Source organism: Pinus tabuliformis, chromosome 9 (assembly GCF_031772625.1).
Source record: "Pinus tabuliformis cultivar Carrire ecotype Pingquan chromosome 9, CPIR1, whole genome shotgun sequence".
Classification (NCBI taxonomy): Eukaryota; Viridiplantae; Streptophyta; class Pinopsida; order Pinales; family Pinaceae; genus Pinus; species Pinus tabuliformis.
The window spans coordinates 1,198,166,192-1,198,185,841 of NC_142307.1; the positions used below are offsets into that span (position 1 = coordinate 1,198,166,192).

The window sequence follows — 19,650 nt, forward strand, 5'->3', positions numbered from 1 at the left end:
CCCAATACCTAGGCCCTTGAGAAGTATGAAATATTTCTTTCCAGGCTATATAAAATATCCATAGTCACACCACATAAATAATTTTAATAGCTTCCATACAAGTTATCAATATTTTTCGACCTAAAATTCTTGTGATGAACAAAAAGAGAGTCATACATAATTGCCAATAAATAAAATGGAAAACTCAACATCCAACACATTAGAACAAAATATGTTAATGCTAATGCTGGGAAAGCACATAAATTTAGACAAATTCAGCTTCCAACATTATTCATCACTATAATCTACACATGGAAGCAAATCTTACCAACCTGGTTATCGTCACTGAAGCCCAACCTAAAAGTTAATAAAGGACACTTCTGAGGCTGTGAGCACGTCATATCTCTAACTAATATTTTCAGTGCCAACACCAAGCAATGGAAATTGGCTAGCAAACGATTCAACCTTCTTTTTGAGATCAGAAATGCTATTTCATAGCTAGAAATTGTCTGACTTAATAAATTCTATAAAATATTTTAATTTTGTAATTTGCACAGATCCCTTAGCCTTAATGGCTATCTGCACCCCGTCGTGGATAAAATTTGCAACCTTAATAAAGTATTCCTCAAGAGGCCCATAGGTGGTTAATGTAGGAGTCCCTATCCGAATACCACTAGGAACCATAGCACTTTTATCACCTGAAAATGTAAGGTCTGAAAGTAAGCTATATCATCCCATGGAGCAAGGAAAATCAATGACTCCCTTACATCTAAATATACAAAGCAAAAATTCATGTAACTTGGTAAATAATTCTTGTTGAGTGTGATAGAAGCAGACTCCAAAACATTCTCTACTCTTGCACCATCAATGCCCTATCCAAGACCATTAATATATATGATGTTGCATTCAACCAACTAAATCCGATAGAAATCAATATACAAGTAGGTTGTTTGCACCAACATATGAATAGAGGATCCTTACCAAGGGTCTAAAACCAACTAGAACTAGGTGATTGTCACTACCACCAAACACCAAATTGTAACGCAAATCCATTAGTCTCTTTGCAAGGGCTCGACAATTTGCTACAACTTGCTAAAACTATTTTACCTCTAATTAGAAACAAAATCCATTCACAAAATAATTCACATGCATGAATTTTACAGAAGCTTAGACATGTGAGAGTACTACACCTGTACTTGATAAGCCTTGAACTTTGTAGCTACAACCTGCTTTAAAAAAGCAGCCATACCTCCTATGGTATGGTTATGTGGTCCTCCCTAGAAAGCCACATATTATTTCATGTATCTTTTAGAAACACAATGATACAAAAATTTTATATATTCAATATTATGATATTAGTCAGTAGGAGAACAATATGGATGATGGAGGAAAGGAAGGAGAACTTAGATTGACCTGTAACCCTGGAAAAACTGCATTGTTGATGGATGTCTCTAGGTCAACCCCCAATACTTGTTCCTTCCTGAAGAATATCATGCCTCCCTGAGGACCTCGTAAAGACTAAAAATCATAACCCTACAATCCAAAAATATTTCAGAATGAAAAATATCAAAAAGATAAAAATGAAAAGAAAAAAGTGAAACAATTGACAAACAATTCAAGGAACATAACGAGTTTCATCAAAGCTTTGATCTAGTAGTGATAAGAAATAGAAAGAACATAAACAAATGGAAACAAGAAACTGAATCAGAGAACATGTAAGAGAATCAAAAGGAAAATCTACACCTCTTAACTCTAGAATCACTCCTCCTATGATGGGAATGGCATATTTATTTTAGTTCTTCACTGTTTCTTGAACATTAATGGGATTATTTTTTTTCTACAAGGGGGGAATGGCAATATATATAGCATTAATATAGATCCAAAAAACAATCCATCTAATATAGTCAATTTTTTAATCGAAAGGGTGAAGTGCAGAGAAAATTAATAGCATCAACTCACCTTGTGCATTGTAGTTGTTACTACATCACAAAAGTCAAGTGGACTAGCCATTATAGAAGCAACGATAAGACCACTTATGTGTTCCATGTCCATCATTAAGTATGCCCCAACTGTATCGGCAATCTTCCCAAACCACAAACTTTTTAGTAATAAAAATCATAAAAATTCCAACATTACATACTAAAAGAAGATATTAATAAAATTTGCTAGAATAAACATTGCTGGAAAGAGAAATTTTTGAAAGGACTGCCATTATAAGATCTATAGAAATACCCAGCTTCAATACCTGCCTCATGCGAGGATAATCAATGTCTCGGGGTTATCCACTAGCACCAACAATGATAAGCTTGGGCCTAAAAAGGGTGGTAGTATTCTCAAGCATTTAATAGTTAATGAATCCTATAACCCAAGAAAACAAACACAACCATTAACAGTTTGAACACTTCCCCAAAAGAATTGTTCAATATTTGTCAATCATGGAACTGTTTCCCTCCTAATTATTATTATACTGGCAATGAAAGCTCACTTGTGGACTCATCTAGATGGCATGGAATTAATTCAAAGTAAATTGATGTAGAAGATACCCACGTTTTTGTTGTCATAAATCCATGAGACAAATGCCCTCCATGTGGTGAGTCCACACCCTAAATGTTGCAAAGCAATTTTTCACATGTTACATGCCCAAATAGGAATGCTAATCTTATCAAAGGAGGTTCGTAGTTCAGAACCATACAAACCATAATGCGATCATGTGGTTGGAGGAGAGTTGTATAAACAACAAAATTAGCCAGGGATCTAGATAATGGTTGAACATTAACACCCCATGTACTGTTGTCAAGATGGAATTCTTCTAGGGACCTTTGCCGGCAAAGCCTCTCACTTTGGTCAATGAATTCGTTTCCAGCATAGTATCTGCATGGCATAAATCCCAACCCAACACAATAGTCAATAAATATAGAAAAGTGTCCAAAAATTGTATCCTTCATTGTGATAATAGATACTCATGCAATATCTACAGGTATCAACACTGTAATGTTGAAGCCAAAAACCATTACACACATGTCAAACATTCAAACTAAAAGGTACAGGTCGAAAAGCTAAGAGAAAATGAGTTTAATACGAAAAAAATACCAAGTGGTAAGAAGAAACTGCCAAGCAGCTTAGACACAATCACAATCATGACGGTGCCATTCTTAAAATTCCAAGTTATAACTTTAGGTGCTTACCTCCTACCAGAGAGCTTCTAAATACTCGTTTGTTAGACATGATCCAACAACTTCCATCACCGCTCGGATGTAACATTCTCAAAAGAAATAAGTTCCAATCCTCTGAATTGTCGCTGCTTTTCTTGCTCAATTATCACATTCATTTCAGGATCGAGCTCACTCAGAGGAGGATCTACAAAGCTTTCCCTCTGCACGAAGTAATTTACAAACTAGATAAATAAATCACAATAACTTTAGTACCCTCAGCAACTGAGGCACGGTTTGACAGGAGCATTAATTGTATTATTGAGGTCTACAATTTCTGTTTGCTGGCATCCTAGGGGAATCCAGATTAAGAACAAAGTGTTTATTTTTAAAAATCTTAAAAAACTAGCAAGCACAAATTTATTCCAAAACCCCAAATTTTTTGCCTCAAATTAAACCCTTGTTAAAAACCCCACCTAATAATCTCCTGAAAGTGAACGTGAAGTCATGTAGACAAAACTCAAAACAAGGCAAAGGAATTTAATTTTGTTATCTACAGTATTTAAAATGGCATCATTTATATCAGGAAAACACAATACAAAATGCCCAACAACACAAATCAGAAACTAGCTTGCAACAAAATCCTTACAGTTATATTGAACACGCCATTAATATTCAAATACATCTGTAGTAGGAAAAACCAGACATACCCAACTAACAAATCAATTATTGTTTTGCAATGTTAATATTGCAAGCTGAAAAGATAACAATTTTGACAATATTGAATGCCAAAAAGAGAAATGCCTCTTAGAATCTCATATACCATCTTTTTGATAAAAGCCCTTTTGCTTGTGGAAAATACAATAAGAAAATAACCACAAGCTGGAAATGGGGATAATTCTACACATTTTCAATTTTATATCAATCTATAAAACATGGCAAGATGAAAAGATTACATGTTACCCAACTTGGGTGCCAAGCACAAAATCTCTCTTATGAGATTATACAAGCACAATGAATGCCAAATATTCAGTATTTGCTAATTATTTGGCTTCTGGCTGCAAATGAGAGGTTATTAATAGAGTTGTTGTTGTTATTAAATGAGTCTTTGTAGCCTTCCACCAATGATCAAATATGCTCTTATAAAGTGGTCTTGGGGTGTCAAAGTCAAAATTTTGTCATTTCAGTGAGTCTTCAAGTAAAATTTGGTCACTAGGTATTAGGTCTAGGATCGTTTTCACTCCTTCCAAAGTTTTCCAAGTACTAGTCCATGTCACCATTTGGTTGAGTGTACTATCATTAAAAGAGTTTTCATCATTATTTCAAGTTCCAATGGGTTATTTTACACCTTGTTTGTGCTTAGATAAGGCTCATTTCCCTCTCCTAGGGTTTTGAAGGTAATTTTCCTTGGATGGTCAAATCATCAACAAAACTTGTATCCTGATGCTCATACACCTTCTCCTACCCTTAAAATACCTTCTTAAACACTTTCCATCACTGATATCCCTTAGATTCATCATTTTCCCACAAACCCTAGCCTATTGCTACAATTTGACACTTTTTATGGTTGGGCCTATGTTTTTCCATTTTGGACCCCTTTCCCTCACTCAATCTTTGAAATTCCACTTTTCCCTGCTTCCTAACATCCCTCCCTACTTCCAAAAAATTTTCTCAAGAAATTAGAAGCTTGTCATCCCCTTCATTTCCCTTCATTTCTACAAATCCCATGTTCCACACATCGGGATAGGTTTTATTCAAATGATGTTTCTGAGCACGAAAAGATGAATTTGACAAAAGTGAGAGAGGTTTTTTTCCATCATAGACTCAAGAAGAAAAAATCCTTTCGTTTTTACACATGTCTCATGGTTTGGGAGAAATGTTCAAAACATCATTTGCGCCAGGAGAGTTGCTACACTTCTAGAGTGACTTTGGGAAAATCAAGATTTCTCCTAGTTGGAATGTCCAAAAGACTTGCTGGATGCATCCAATAATAACTAGACACATAGAGCTTTCCAATGAGCTATCATGAGCTCAATTTGGAGTTGAGGAAGACCTCAAAAGGTTGATTGGAATAGCACTCTACATTTTGGTAGCCTCATTCTTCACATTTTGACCAGTCTTGGGAGATTGAGCTTTTGATAGTGAAATGAGCTCCAAATTAAAAAAATTCAATTTTTTTTGGAAGGTAGACTCAACACGCTTTCCAACGAGCTATCCCACGCCCAATTTGGACACAGGGAAGGCCTCCAAACGTGGCCTGTAAAAAGGAATTGCGCACTCCGTTTTGGCGCTAAACACTCCACAGTCAAGTAATTTTTCTATTAGTCCACTGGTCAAACGCACAGTGCCTAGGGCACTGAGCACTTTTTTGCGGCACTTTTTGGAGAAATGGCCACCACCATTGGAATCAGAAGGCCATGTACATTCATAAAAATCATGTTTCCAGGTGTGAAAGTCAAATTTACTAGGTGAAAAGGTTAAAAAACCACCTAAAATTCATGTTTCTCCATGTTTTTTGAGCCCGGCGCTGTGCGTTTGAGCAGTCTTGGGAGATTGAAATTTTGGAGGGTCAAATCAAGCTCAAATTGGAAACCAAGGGCAGTTTTGGAAACTAGACAAGACAAGCTTTCCAATGAGCTATCATGAGCTAGATTTGGAGGTAAGGAAGGCAGTCAAAAATCAGCTGGAAGTTGCGGTGCGCACTCCCTTCAGGCGCTGCGCGTTTGACACTGGTGCTACGCAGTTGACAGATTGCCTATTTTTTCATTGTTTCTTCTAGAATTTACTTTTCACCTATGGGATTTTGATATTTTCACTGATGAAATGTAAAATCATGATGTAATTAATGTATATTTTGGTTACCTAGGGTAGATACATCAGATAAATGGCCTAGGTGGCATGTAATGAATCAGTTTGCATCATCTTAGGGATGAGTCAGTTTGACCTCCCTAGTCTTTAGCTTTCAGTTCAGTTTGTTGTGCAACTGCTCCTCCTCTCATGGATTCAACCCCTGAGGCTAGGATGGGTTGTTTTGATGCCTATATTATGTATTTTCTTAGACATTTGTTGGGGTTGGACTCACTTGGATGCTCAAAGCTTGATTGTACATCATTGTAAGCAGTTTGGCAAGGAGATTAATAAGATTTGCAGCTATTTTTATGGGATCCATGTGGTATGGAGTTTTAGTACAGTTTCTTCTTTTGTAATCATTTTTTTACATGTTTTATGTATGCCATCATTCATTTCATGCTTCTAGTTGAATGTTATCAAGTTTGATAGGTAGAATCCATTATATCAGTGCTCTGCCTTGGGAAATCATTCAATATTTCATGTTTTCTACTGTTTAAGAAGGATCCATGATTGTCACATGCCCTTCTTAGCTCCTCATTAGTCTTAAAAACCTCACACCATTAAGCCTAAAGTGCTACAGCCCATGCCTACCTTTCCCCATAGAACACCTTGCATTTCAGACCTAATTTCCCAGACCTAAACTGCCCAGCTCCATTTGATCCAGCAAAACACCAACAAATTCAATCAAAACCCTTCGAGCTATTATACCTAGCCTAAAATCCTTTACCTAATCCAGTCATCTTGACTGAGATCCTTAAGGAGAGAGCCATCTCCCGAACTAGTAGGGATAGCTACTTGTCTAAGCCTGGTTTGTGGTTACCCTCGAATTGCCCCCCTTCAGCTTGAGGTAAATTTAGGTGATAACATAGTGGTGACCATACTAGGGAATGTAGTTTTATGTTCCTAAGCAAAATGTATCAGGTTTAGATCTGATTGTTAATGGTGGAAAAATGATCAAACACCGGAAGGCTAAAATCATTCACCCGGCGACTCCAAATCAATTTCGAGATCAAATCCAAGGACTCCACTAGAGGATGAACCTGACTAGCAGAAACATGAAAGGAAAATATGGAAAGATCAGGTATTCAAGTTGGAATTTCATCCAAGACATTATGTTCTTTGTTATAAATTATTTCTTCTTTTTTTCCTGAGAATGGCAAGAAGGCTTTACTAAGTATATTGTATTTGAGAAAAGATCCTAGACCTGCATTTGATTCTTTCCCTTTGAAGATTGTGAATACAAAATATTCGCATGCCTTTGATCTTGATCAAGACCCTTCTTCCGAATCTTATGATGACCATCTTCAAACTGATGAGCCTTAAGAGAACAAGAATAATTCTACAGCCTTTTTATATACTCCTATACCTTGTAAAATTCCAGATAGATACAAGCCTTTGATTTTACTTCCTATATCCCATGCTTTCCCTAAAAATGATTACCTATATCTACCAAGATTTGATTGTGAATGTGACAACATCATTGCTGAGAGACATGTATTGAATTTTGAGTCTTTTTTTGACCTTTTTGAAGTTGATGAAGAGGATGTCAGTATTAGGCTTTTTGCTCTTTATTTGCAAGGCAAAGTCAAGAGTTGGTCAAAACCCTGCCTGATGCGAGCATCTCAGATTTCCAGCAGTTTGTTAAAGTTTTCCTCGACATGTGGGTGGTCAGACAGAACCCTTTCTTGATTCTAGAAGAGTATAACCAGTTGAAAAGATAGCCACGGGAGACAGTACAACAATTTTCTGCCAGATTTAACCAAGTTTATTGTTCAATGTCTATTAATATAAGACCTCCTCCTGATTCAGCTCTCTTACACTACTCGGAAGCCTTTGATCCAGAAATGGAGTTTCAGCCTAGGGAAAGGAGCCAGGAAACACTTGAAGAGATGCAAAACAGTGCAGTAGATGGAGAGGCTAATCTGCTGATCAGAAGGGAAAAGTTGAACGAAGAAGAGATGAAGAACATAGATCCAGAGGAATTGACATATTTAGAGGTAAAGCTCGAAATTTGGGTAAGTGCAGTGGAAGAGATGATGCAAAAGATCACCACAAGGAATGAGTATGATGTTCAAGACCATGGCTCATTGATTGAAGAAAAACAAGTGGCTGATCCAAAACATTTTCTTTCTTATCCCAGTTGTCATAGATCTGATAATGATTGTTTTATAGATCATCTTGGAGAAGAGAGATCTGTTGATCTGACATGTATGCTTGATGATGTGTTTTATGTTGATGATTTGCCTAAGTTTGATCAGTATGATGATGGTTATGTTCTCCAAACATAAGCTAGTCTTGCAGACAAATCAACAGCTGGTTTGTGGAAGGAGGAAGTTCACTTTCAGCAGCTCGAATACAGTGATCAGCCGTTACATATCAGCTATGGAAGTGAGGAGGAAAGTGCAGAAAATTTTGAATTAAGTGAAGGATCTTTGCCTCTTTGTTTTACTTCATTTCAGTTCATTAGAGACAACTTTCATGCAATCAGAAATCAACCGTCGTTAAGTTTTGATCTTAACCATCTAGAGGGCAATGAAATCCTTGTTCAAGACTTCTCATATCTAGATTTGTAGCCCTCGAATGCCATTAAATTTATGGTTGCAGATGAAGACTTGGAAGCTGGAACATATGATCAAATGATGAAAGATGACTATGTACCATTATGTTTTGAATCGTTTCAGTTTTCGAAGGGAATTTTTCATAGTATATCTTCAAATGAGTAGCCTGTAGAAAATCATGCAATCTCATTGGAACCAATAGAAAATGGGTTGCAACAGTCTTTTCAAGTTTTTCACGATCCAATAGCTGATGTGTTGGATGATGTCTGCAGCCAAAGTCCTTCTCCATTAGCTAACTATGAGCTTAAAAAAATATTGAAAAAAACTCGATCCGGCTACTGGTTTCTTTGTCATTTTCAGCAGGAGTCACATCACAAATCTCAGATGAAAGTTTGCATTCATGGTATGAGGAGAAACAAAGTAATTCATTGGATGAGCTAAGTCCCAGTGCACATGAAGTTAAAGAACCTCATGCAGTATTTTTGGAGTCAAATAGAGCATCCATATAATTCAATCTGGGAAAATTTGGATTTGTTTACAAGTTTTCATGGGAGTTGCATTTCAGTAGTTCTCTCTTGTTGCTGATAAACAAGCACTTGCGGAGAATTCAAATAGCAGCTAGAATGCTTACTTGGTTGCATTGGTTGTTTCATTTCACTTGCTCAGGTGATGAATGGAATAGTTAGAGTAGGTTTTATTGAATAAGCTCCATTTTGAGTATCTTTCACAGTTTGTCACTGGTGTTTTAGTATTGAGTCAGTTTTTGGTTGAGTAAAAGTTAGTTTGTGTCTTTGAGTCATTAGTAGTCAGCCATGTATTTCAGATTGAGTTTTTTTTTGACTCCATGCCCAATGGATAAGGCTACTTGGTCTACAGTGTTCTTGGCACCTCCAAGGAGCTACCATCCCCATTGGAGCCAATGTTAGTGTCAGTATTTGAAGCCTTCCACCAGTGATTCAATATGATCTTATAAAGTGGTCTTGGGGTGTCAAAGTCAAAATTTTGTCATTTCAGTGAGTCTTCAAGTAAAATTTGGTCACTAGGTATTAGGTCTAGGATTGTTTTCACTCCTTCCAAAGTTTTCCAAGTACTAGTCCATGTCACCATTCGACTGAGTGTACTATCATTCAAAGATTTGTCATCATTATTTCAAGTTCCAATGGGTCATTTTACACCTTGTTTGTGCTTCAGTTGTGCTTAGATAAGGCTCATTTCCCTCTCCTAGGGTTTTGAAGGTAATTTTCCTTGGATGGCCAAATCATCAACAAAAGTTGTATCCTGATGCTCATACACCTTCCCCTACCATTAAAATACCTTCTTAAACACTTTCCATCACTGATATCCCTTAGATTCATCATTTTCCAACAAACCCTAGCCTATTGCTACAATTTGACACTTTTTAAGGTTAGGCATGTGTTTTGCCCTTTTGGACCCCTTCCCCTCACTCAATCTTTGAAATTCCACTTTCCCCTGCTTCCTAACATCCCTCCCTACTTCCAAAAAATTTTCTCATGAAATTAGAAACCCCTCATCCCCTTCATTTCCCTTCATTTCTACAAATCCCCTGTTCCACACATCGGGATAGGTTTTATTCAAATGATGTTTCTGAGAAAGAAAAGATGAATTTGACAAACATGAGAGAGGTTTCTGTCCATCACATACTCAAGAAGAAAAACCTCCTTCAATTTTTACGTAGGTCTCATGGTTTGGGAGAAATGTTCAAAACATCATTTGCCTCAGGAGAGTTGATGCACTTCTGGAGTGACTTTGGGAAAATCAAGATTTCTCCTAGATAGAATGTCCAAAAGACTTGCTTGATGAGTCAAATGATAACTAGACACAGAGATATTTCCAATGAGCTCTCATGAGCTCAATTTGGAGTTGAGGAAGACCTCAAAAGCTTGACTGGAACAACACTGTGCATTTTGGCAGCCTCATTCATCACATTTTGGCCAGTCTTGGGAGATTGAGATTTTGACATGGCAAATGAGCTCCAAATTGAAAAATTCATAATGTTTGGAAAGTAGACTTGACAAGATTTCCAACGAGCTATCTCGCGCTTAATTTGGACACTGATAAGGCCTCCAAAAGTGGCCTGCAAAAAGGCGCTGCGCACTCCCTTCAGGCGCTGTGCACTCCACAGTCAGGTAATTTTTCTATTAGTCCACTGGTCAAACGCGCAGTGCCTAGGGAATTGCGCACTTTTTTGGGGCACTTTTTGGACAAATGGACACCACCATTGGAATCAAAAGTCCATGTAAATTAAGAAAAAACATGTTTTCAGGTGTGAAAGTCAAATTTACTAGGTGAAAAGGCCAAAAAACCACCTAAAATTCATGTTTCTGCTTGTTTTTTGAGCCTGGCGCTGAGCGTTTGAGTAGTCTTGGGATATTGCAATTTTGGAGGGTCAAATCAAGCTCAAATTGGAAACCAAGGGCGGTTTTGGAAACTAGTAAAGAGAAGCTTTCCAATGAGCTATCATGAGCCAGATTTGGAGGTCAGGAAGGCAGTCAAAAATCAGCTGGAAGTTGGCACTGCGCACTCCCTACAGGCATTGCGCATTTGACACTGGCGCTACGCACTTGACAGATTGCCTATTTTTTCACTGTTTATTCTAGAATTTACTTTTCACCTATGGGATTTTGATATTTTCACTGATGAAATGTAAAATCGTGATGTAATTAATGTATATTTTGGTTACCTAGGGTAGATACATAAGATAAATGGCCTAGGTGGCATGTAATGAGTCAGTTTGCATCATCTTAGGCATGAGTCAGTTTGACCTCCCTAGTCTTTAGCTTCCAGTTCATTTTGTTGTGCAACTGCTCCTCCTCTCATGGATTCAACCCCTGAGGCTAGGATGGGTTGTTTTGATGCCTATATTATGTATTTTCTTAGACATTTATTGGGGTTGGACTCACTTGGATGCTTAGAGCTTGATTGTACATCATTGTAAGTAGTTTGGCAAGGAGATTAATAAGATTTGCAGCTATTTTTGTGGGATCCCTGTGGTATGGATTTTTAGTACAATTTATTCTTTTGTAATCATTTGTTTACATGTTTTATGTATGCCATCATTCATTTCATGCTTCTAGTTGACTGTTATCAAGTTTGATAGGTAGAATCCATTGTATCAGTGCTCTTCATTGGGAAATCATTCAATATTTCATGTTTTCTACTGTTTAAGAAGGATCCATGATTTTCACATGCCCTTCTTAGCTCCTCATCAATCTTAAACACCTCACACCATTAAGCCTAAAGTGCTACAGTCCATGCCTACCTTGCCCCATAGAACACCTCGCATTTCTGACCTAATTTCCCAGGCCTAAACTGCCGAGCTCCATCTGATCCAGCAAAACACCAAAAAATTCAATCAAAACCCTTTGAGCTACTATACCTAACCTAAAATCCTTTACCTGATCCAGTCATCTTGACTAAGATCCTTAAGGAGAGAGCCCTCTCCCGACCTAGTAGGGCTAGCTACTTGGCTAAGCTTGGTTTGTGGTTACCCTGGAATTGCCTCCCTTCAGCCAGAGGTCAATTTAGGTGATAACATAGTGGCAACCATACTGGGTAACATAGTTTTATGTTCCTCAGCAAAATGTATCAAGTTTAGATCTGATTGTTAATGGTGGACAAATTATTAGACATCGAAAGGCTGAAATCATTCACCTGGCGACTCCAAATCAGTTTTGAGATCAGATCCACGGAATCCACTAGAGGATGAACCTGACTAGCAGAAACATGAAAGGACAATATGGAAAGATCGGGTATTCAAGTTGGAATTTCATCCAAGAAATTATGTTTTTTGTTATAAATTATTTTATTTTTTTATTTTATTTTATTTATTTATTATTATTATTATTATTATTATTATTTTATTTTATTTTATTTATTTATTTATTTATTTTTATTTTTATTTTTATTTTCCGGAGAATGTCAAGAAGGTTTTACAAAGTATATTGTATTTGAGAAAAGATCCTAGACCTGCATTTGATTCTTTCCCTTTGAAGATTGTGAATACAAAATATTCGCATGCCTTTGATCTTGATCAAGACCCTTCTTCCGAATCTTATGATGACCGTCTTCAAACTGATGAGCCTCAAGAGATCAAGAATAATTCTACAGCCTTTTTATATACTCCTATACCTTGTAAAATTCTAGATAGATACAAGCCTCTGATTTTACCTCCTATATCTCATGCTTTCCCTAAAAATGATTACCTATATCTACCAAGATTTGATGGTGAATGTGACAACATCATTGCTGAGAGACATGTACTAAATTTTGAGTCTTTTCTTGACCTTTTTGAAGTTGATGAAGAGGATGTCAGTATTAGGCTTTTTGCTCTTTCTTTGCAAGGCAAAGTCAAGAGTTGGTTCAAAACCCTGCCTGATGCGAGCATCTCAGATTTCCAACAGTTCGTTAAAGTTTTCCTCGGCAATTGGGTGGTTAGATAGAACCCTTTCTTGATTCTAGAAGAGTATAACCAACTGAAAATACAACCAGGGGAGACAGTACAACAATTTTCTACCAGATTTAACCAAGTTTATTGTTCGATGCCTATTAATATAAGACCTCCTCTCGATTCAGCTCTCTTACACTACCCGGAAGCCTTTGATCCAGAAATGGAGTTTTAGCTGTGGGAAAGGAACCTGGCAACACTTGAAGAGATGCAAAACAATGCAGTAGATGTAGAGGCTAATCTGTTGATTAGAAGGGAAAAGTTGAAGGAAGAAGAGATGAAGAACATAAATCCAGAGGAATTGACATCTTTAGAGGTAAAGATTGACATTTTGGTAAGTGTAGTGGAAGAGATGATGCAAAAGATCACCACAAGGAATGAGTATGATGTTCAAGACCATGGCTCACTGATTGAAGAAAACAATTGGCTGATGCAAAACATTTCCTTTCTTATCCCAGTTGTCATAGATCTGATAATGATTGCTTTATAGATCATCTTGGAGAAGAGAGATCTGTTGATCTGACATTTATGCTTGATGATGTGTTTTATCCTGATGATTTTCCTATGTTTGATCAGTATGATGATGGTTATGTTCTCCAAACAGAAGCTAGTCTTGCAGACAAATCAGCAGCTAGTTTGTGGAAGGAGGAAGTTCACTTTTAGTAGCTCGAATACAGTGATCAGCCGTTACATATCAGCGATGGAAGTGAGGAGGAAAGTGCAGAAAATTTTGAATTAAGTGAAGGATCTTTGCCTCTTTGTTTTAATTCGTTTCAGTTCATCAGAGACAACTTTCGTGCAATCAGAAATCAACCGTCGATAAGTTTTGATCTTAACCATCTAGAGGGCAATGAAATCCTTGTTCAAGACTTCTCATATCTAGATTTGCAGCCCCCGAATGCCATTGAATGTCCGGTTGCAGATGAAGACTTGGAAGCTGGAACATATGATCAAATGATGCAATCTCATTGGAACCAATAGAAAATGGGTTGCAACAATCTTTTGAAGTTTTTCACGATCTAATAGCTGATGTGTTGGATGATGTTTGTAGCCAAAGTCCTTCTCCATTAGCTAACTGTGAGCTTAAAAAAAATATTGAAACAAACTTGATCCGACAGGCGGTTTCTTTGTCATTTTCAACAGGAGTCTCATCACAAAGCTCAGATGAAAGTTTGCATTCATGGTATGAGGAGAAACAAAGTAATTCATTGGATGAGCTAAGTCCCAGTGCACATGAAGTTAAAGATCCTCATGTAGTATTTTTGGAGTCGAATAGAGCATCCATATTATTCAATCTGGGAAAATTTGGATCTATTTACAAGTTTTCATGGGAGTTTCATTTCAGTAGTTCTCTCTTGTTGCTGATAAACAAGCACTTATGGAGAATTCAAACAGCAGCTAGAATGCTTACTTGGTTGCATTGGTTGTTTCATTTCACCTGATCAAGTGATGAATGGAACAATTAGAGTAGGTTTTATTGAATAAGCTCCATTTTGAGTATCTTTTCCAGTTTTTTAGTGGTGTTTTAGTATTGAGTCAGCTTTTGGTTGAGTAAAATTCAGTTTGTGTCTTTAAGTTATCAGTATTCAAGCATGTATTTCAGATTGAGTTTTTTTTGTTTACTCCATGCCCAATGGATAAGGCTACTTGGTCTACGGTGTTCTTGGCACCTCCAAGGAGCTACCATCCCCATTGGAGCCAATGTTAGTGTCAGTATTTATAGCCTTCCACCAGTGATTAAATATGCTCTTATAAAGTGGCCTTGGGGTGTCAAAGTCAAAATTTTGTCATTTCAGTGAGTCTTCAAGTAAAATTTGGTCACTAGGTATTAGGTCTAGGATTGTTTTCACTCCTTCCAAAGTTTTCCAAGTACTAGTCCATGTCACCATTTGGCTGAGTGTACTATCACTCAAAGATTTGTCATCATTATTTCAAGTTCCAATGGGTCATTTTACACCTTGTTTGTGCTTCAGTTGTGCTTAGATAAGGCTCATTTCCCTCTCCTAAGGTTTTGAAGGTAATTTTACTTTGATGGTCAAATCATCAACAAAACCTGTATCCTGATGCTCATACACCTTCCCCTACCCTTAAAATACCTTCTTAAACACTTTCCATCATTGATATCCCTTAGATTCATCATTTTCCCACAAACCCTAGCATATTGCTACAATTTCACACATTTTAGGGTTAGGCCTGTGTTTTTCCCTTTTAGACCCCTTCCCTCACTCAATATTTGAAATTCCACTTTCCCCTGCTTCCTAACATCCCTCCCTACTTCCAAAAAATTTCTCATGAAATTAGAAGCCCCTCATCCCCTGCATTTCCCTTCATTTCTACAAATCCCTTGTTCCACACATTGGGATAGGTTTTATTCAAATGATGTTTCTAAGCAAGAAAAGATGAATTTGACAAATGTGAGAGAGGTTTTTGTCCATCATATACTCAAGAAGAAAACCCTCTTTCAGTTTTTACACATGTCTCATGGTTTGGGAGAAATGTTCAAAACATCATTTGTGTCAGGAGAGTTGCTGCACTTCTGGAGTGACTTTGGGAAAATCAAGATTTCTCCTAGTTTGAATGTGCAAAACGCTTGCTTGATGAGTCAAACGATAACTAGACACAAAGATATTTCTAATGAGCTATCATGATCTCAATTTGGAGTTGAGGAAGACCTCAAAAGATTGACTGGAACAACACTCTGCATTTTGGCAACCTCATTCTTCACATTTTGACCAGTTTTGGGAGATTGAGCTTTTGACATGGAAAATGAGCTCCAAATTGAAAAAATTAAAATTTCTGGAAAGTACACTCGACAATCTTTCCAACAAGATATCCCGCGCCCACTTTGGACACTGGGAAGGCCTCCAAAAGTTGCCTGCAAAAAGGCACTGCGCACTCCCTTCAGGTGTTGCGCACTCCACAGTCAGGTAATTTTTCTATCAGTCCATTGGTCAAATGCGCAACGCCTAGGGCATTGCGAACTTTTTTGGGGCACTTTTTGGAGAAATGGACACCACCATTGGAATTAGAAGGCCATGTACATTCAGAAAAACCATGTTTCCAGGTGTGAAAGTAAAATTTACTAGGTGAAAAGGAAAAAAAACCACCTAAAATTCATGTTTTTGCCTGTTTTTTGAGCCTGGCATTGCGCGTTTGAGCAGTCTTGGGAGATTGCAATTTTGGAGGGTCAAATCAAGCTCAAATTGGAAACCAAGGGCAGTTTTGGAAACTAGACAGGACAAGATTTCCAATGAGCTATCATGAGCCAGATTTGGAGGTCAGGAAGGCAGTAAAAAATCAGCTAGAAGTTGGCATTGCGCACTCCCTTCAGGCGCTGCGTGTTTGACACTGGCGCTGCGCACTTGACAGATTGCCTATTTTTTCACTGTTTCTTCTAGAATTTACTTTTCACCTATGGGATTTTGATCTTTTCACTGATGAAATGTAAAATCATGATGTAATTAATGTATATTTTGGTTACCTAGGGTAGATACATCAGATAAATGGCCTAGGTGGCATGTAATGAATCAGTTTGCATCATCTTAGGGATGAGTCAGTTTGACCTCCCTAGTCTTTAGCTTTCAGTTCAGTTTGTTGTGCAACTACTCCTCCTCTCATGGATTTGACCCCTGAGGCTAGGATGGGTTGTTTTGATGCCTATATTATGTATTTTCTTAGACATTTTTTGGGGTTGGACTCACTTGGATGCTTAGAGCTTGGTTCTACATCACTGTAAGCAGTTTGGCAAGGAGATTAATAAGATTTCCAGCTATTTTTATGGGATCCCTGTGGTATGGAGTTTTAGTATAGTTTCTTCTTTTGTAATCATTTTTTTACATGTTTTATGTATGCCATCATTCATTTCATGCTTCTAGTTGAATGTTATCAAGTTTGATAGGTAGAATCCATTATATTAGTGCTCTGCGTTGGGAAATCATTCAATATTTCATGTTTTCTACTGTTTAAGAAGGATCCATGATTGTCACATGCCCTTCTTAGCTCCTCATCAGTATTAAACACCTCACAGCATTAAGCCTAAAGTGCTACAGCCCATGCCTACCTTGCTCCATACAACACCCTGCATTTCTGACTTAATTTCCCAGACCTAAACTACCCAGCTCCATCTGATCCAACAAAACACCAACAAATTCAATCAAAAACCTTCGAGCTACTATACCTAGCCTAAAATACTTTACCTGATCCAGTCATCTTGACTAAGATCCTTAAGGAGAGAGCCCTCTCCCGTCCTAGTAGGGATAGCTACTTGGCTAAGCTTGGTTTATGGTTACCCTGGAATTGCCTCCCTTCAGCCTAAGGTCAATCTAGGTGATAACAATTGTCATGTATGGAAACCTTTTTACTGTCATGTATGGAAGCATTTTTTTTTCATCCACGTATAAAATATGCATTGCAGGTTGACGCCATGTCCGCAATAAGGTGACAACCACCAATTATTACGCTTCCAACTATGCGGCATGCCAAATTTTGTTCTGAATCTCCCAATAGTAGACACATTATGGGTTGGACATAATATATGCCTTTGTAGAGACAATGGTGGGCAACTGAGAAACATGTTTAGTTGTACCTGCTTCATCTACTATCCAACTCTTTGGATTCTTTGAAAAAACATTTAGCATTTTCATCTTCCTTATCTATTTAACTGCATAGAAAAAAAGATGGTAAATCTCCTAGGATAAAAATAAAAGGTTTACTATACATTATGTTCAATGCCCAACCACAATATCTAAAAGACTAGAAGATTCATACACTTAAATTGGGGAGAGCTAAATAATACTTCTAAGCCAAGTTTTCTAGGAACTTAGGCCTCAGTTTACTAGTTCAAACTCATATGTCCTTAATATATTATGAATACAATATGAATTTATGAATGAAATTGAATCAAACATTAACATCTATCTAGATTCAACAATGTAAATGTACCTTCTTCTAACGAAAGCATAATGGCTATGTTTTCTAGCTCCACTGCATGTTCACTTCGAGCAGTAGCAGATAAATATCGAAGAGTTGGCATTATAAAGACAATAGAATAAAATGTCAAACCATATTGTTTACAAAGAGACCAAAATTTAATGTAGTAAAATATATGATTAACAGTAAAGTATAATATCCATACACTAATTGTATCATCAACAATAAAGGCAGTAAAGTATTTGTAAGCTCCATACACTAACTGTATCATCAACAATCAAGGCAGTAAAATATTTGCAATCTTACTTTTGAGAAACTCATGATCTGTCTCATCATATCACTTTAGAAAAGCTTTCAATTCTATAAAGCGCTTTTGATAAGGTAAAATAGTTTTATATTTTCCTTCATGTACAAGAAGAGAAGGATCTGGTGTCCCCAAATTTTCTCACGAACCTTTTCTTTAAAAACTTAAAAAAAATTCAGATTAAGTTCATCACAGAGATGCAAGGTCTCTATAGCAGGGGCAGATTTTGGATGGTAATATCACCATCCAATAAACCATCTCCTCCCTCTTAGACACACAAAATAAATATGCTAATTAAGCTAGTAATTTGCAAATCCCCTCAAAAGTTAAACTGGAATTGAACCTTCTTGGAAAAACAAAGCCTTTAGGATAAGTAAGATTAAACTTTCATATAATCACAGTTGAATCTGAGAAGTTTGGGTTTTTGGAAAAACAAGACTTTTAGGTTTAGTAAGATTAAAATTCAATCATTTATCAATCCATTCACTAACCATTAACTCAACAAAACTATAAATAAAAATATAAATAGGATTAATGTATCTATACAAAAATCATCACAACAAAGCAACATTGTACATCCTATTGCAATTTCTATTTACAAAAATCATCATCATCATCTTCATACTCCATATCTTGTCCTCCATTTCACACTTTCTCTATATACTCCATTTCATCATCCTCTTTATTATCGATGCACCATACTAATTGTAGCAAGCACCATTTCCAAGTCCCATTAGCATTTTTCATATTCACCATATTTCTTGCAAAATGATTGTATGTTTCCATTACAAAACAAAGTGCTCTTACTATTGTCATGGAAAATCATACAGTACAATTGTTGCCATTGTTGAAGGTTATACATCACACAAATCATCACTGATATCATCATGGATGAAAACCTTCTTCAAAAATATTCAACATACACAACCCCATGTGGTTTTCTCTAAACAACATTGATACCACCAACTCCTCCCAACACGCCATCATCGCTCATCTCCGTGATTGGCTGTCAGATGGGAGTTCACGAACGCCTACATAAAAGGGATGGAATGAAGGGAAATAATGTCCATCATCTCAAACAAAGGTATTAAAATATGGTTATGGAAACACATGACTGTAATTATGGCCCTATTCATGAACCTCACCTTGTGAATATGGAGAAGGTGATGGTTAGTTAATAAGTTGGTGCCAAAATTCAAGCCCATTTGGCTTTGTTGATATTATGGTTCCAAGTAGCTCTGCTTTATCTTTCAAGCTAGTGGACACTATTTTTTTGGTCTCTCCCACATGATCTTTTCCTTACATCCCCTATCCCACTCCCCCCATACCTTATTTTATCAAAATCCATGTCTCATCCTGGTTATTCCCCTAGCCATCACATAAGTCAAGGTCAAGGAGTCTCCTTGCACATGAGAG

At 37.0% G+C, this 19,650-nt stretch overlaps 1 pseudogene; it reads right to left on the reverse strand.

The window, feature by feature from the left end:
* Nucleotides 1-384: 384 nt before the first annotated feature.
* LOC149152835 (serine hydroxymethyltransferase 3, chloroplastic-like) lies at nt 385-19,218 on the reverse strand (annotated as a pseudogene).
* Between the last annotated feature and the right edge of the window lie 432 nt (nt 19,219-19,650).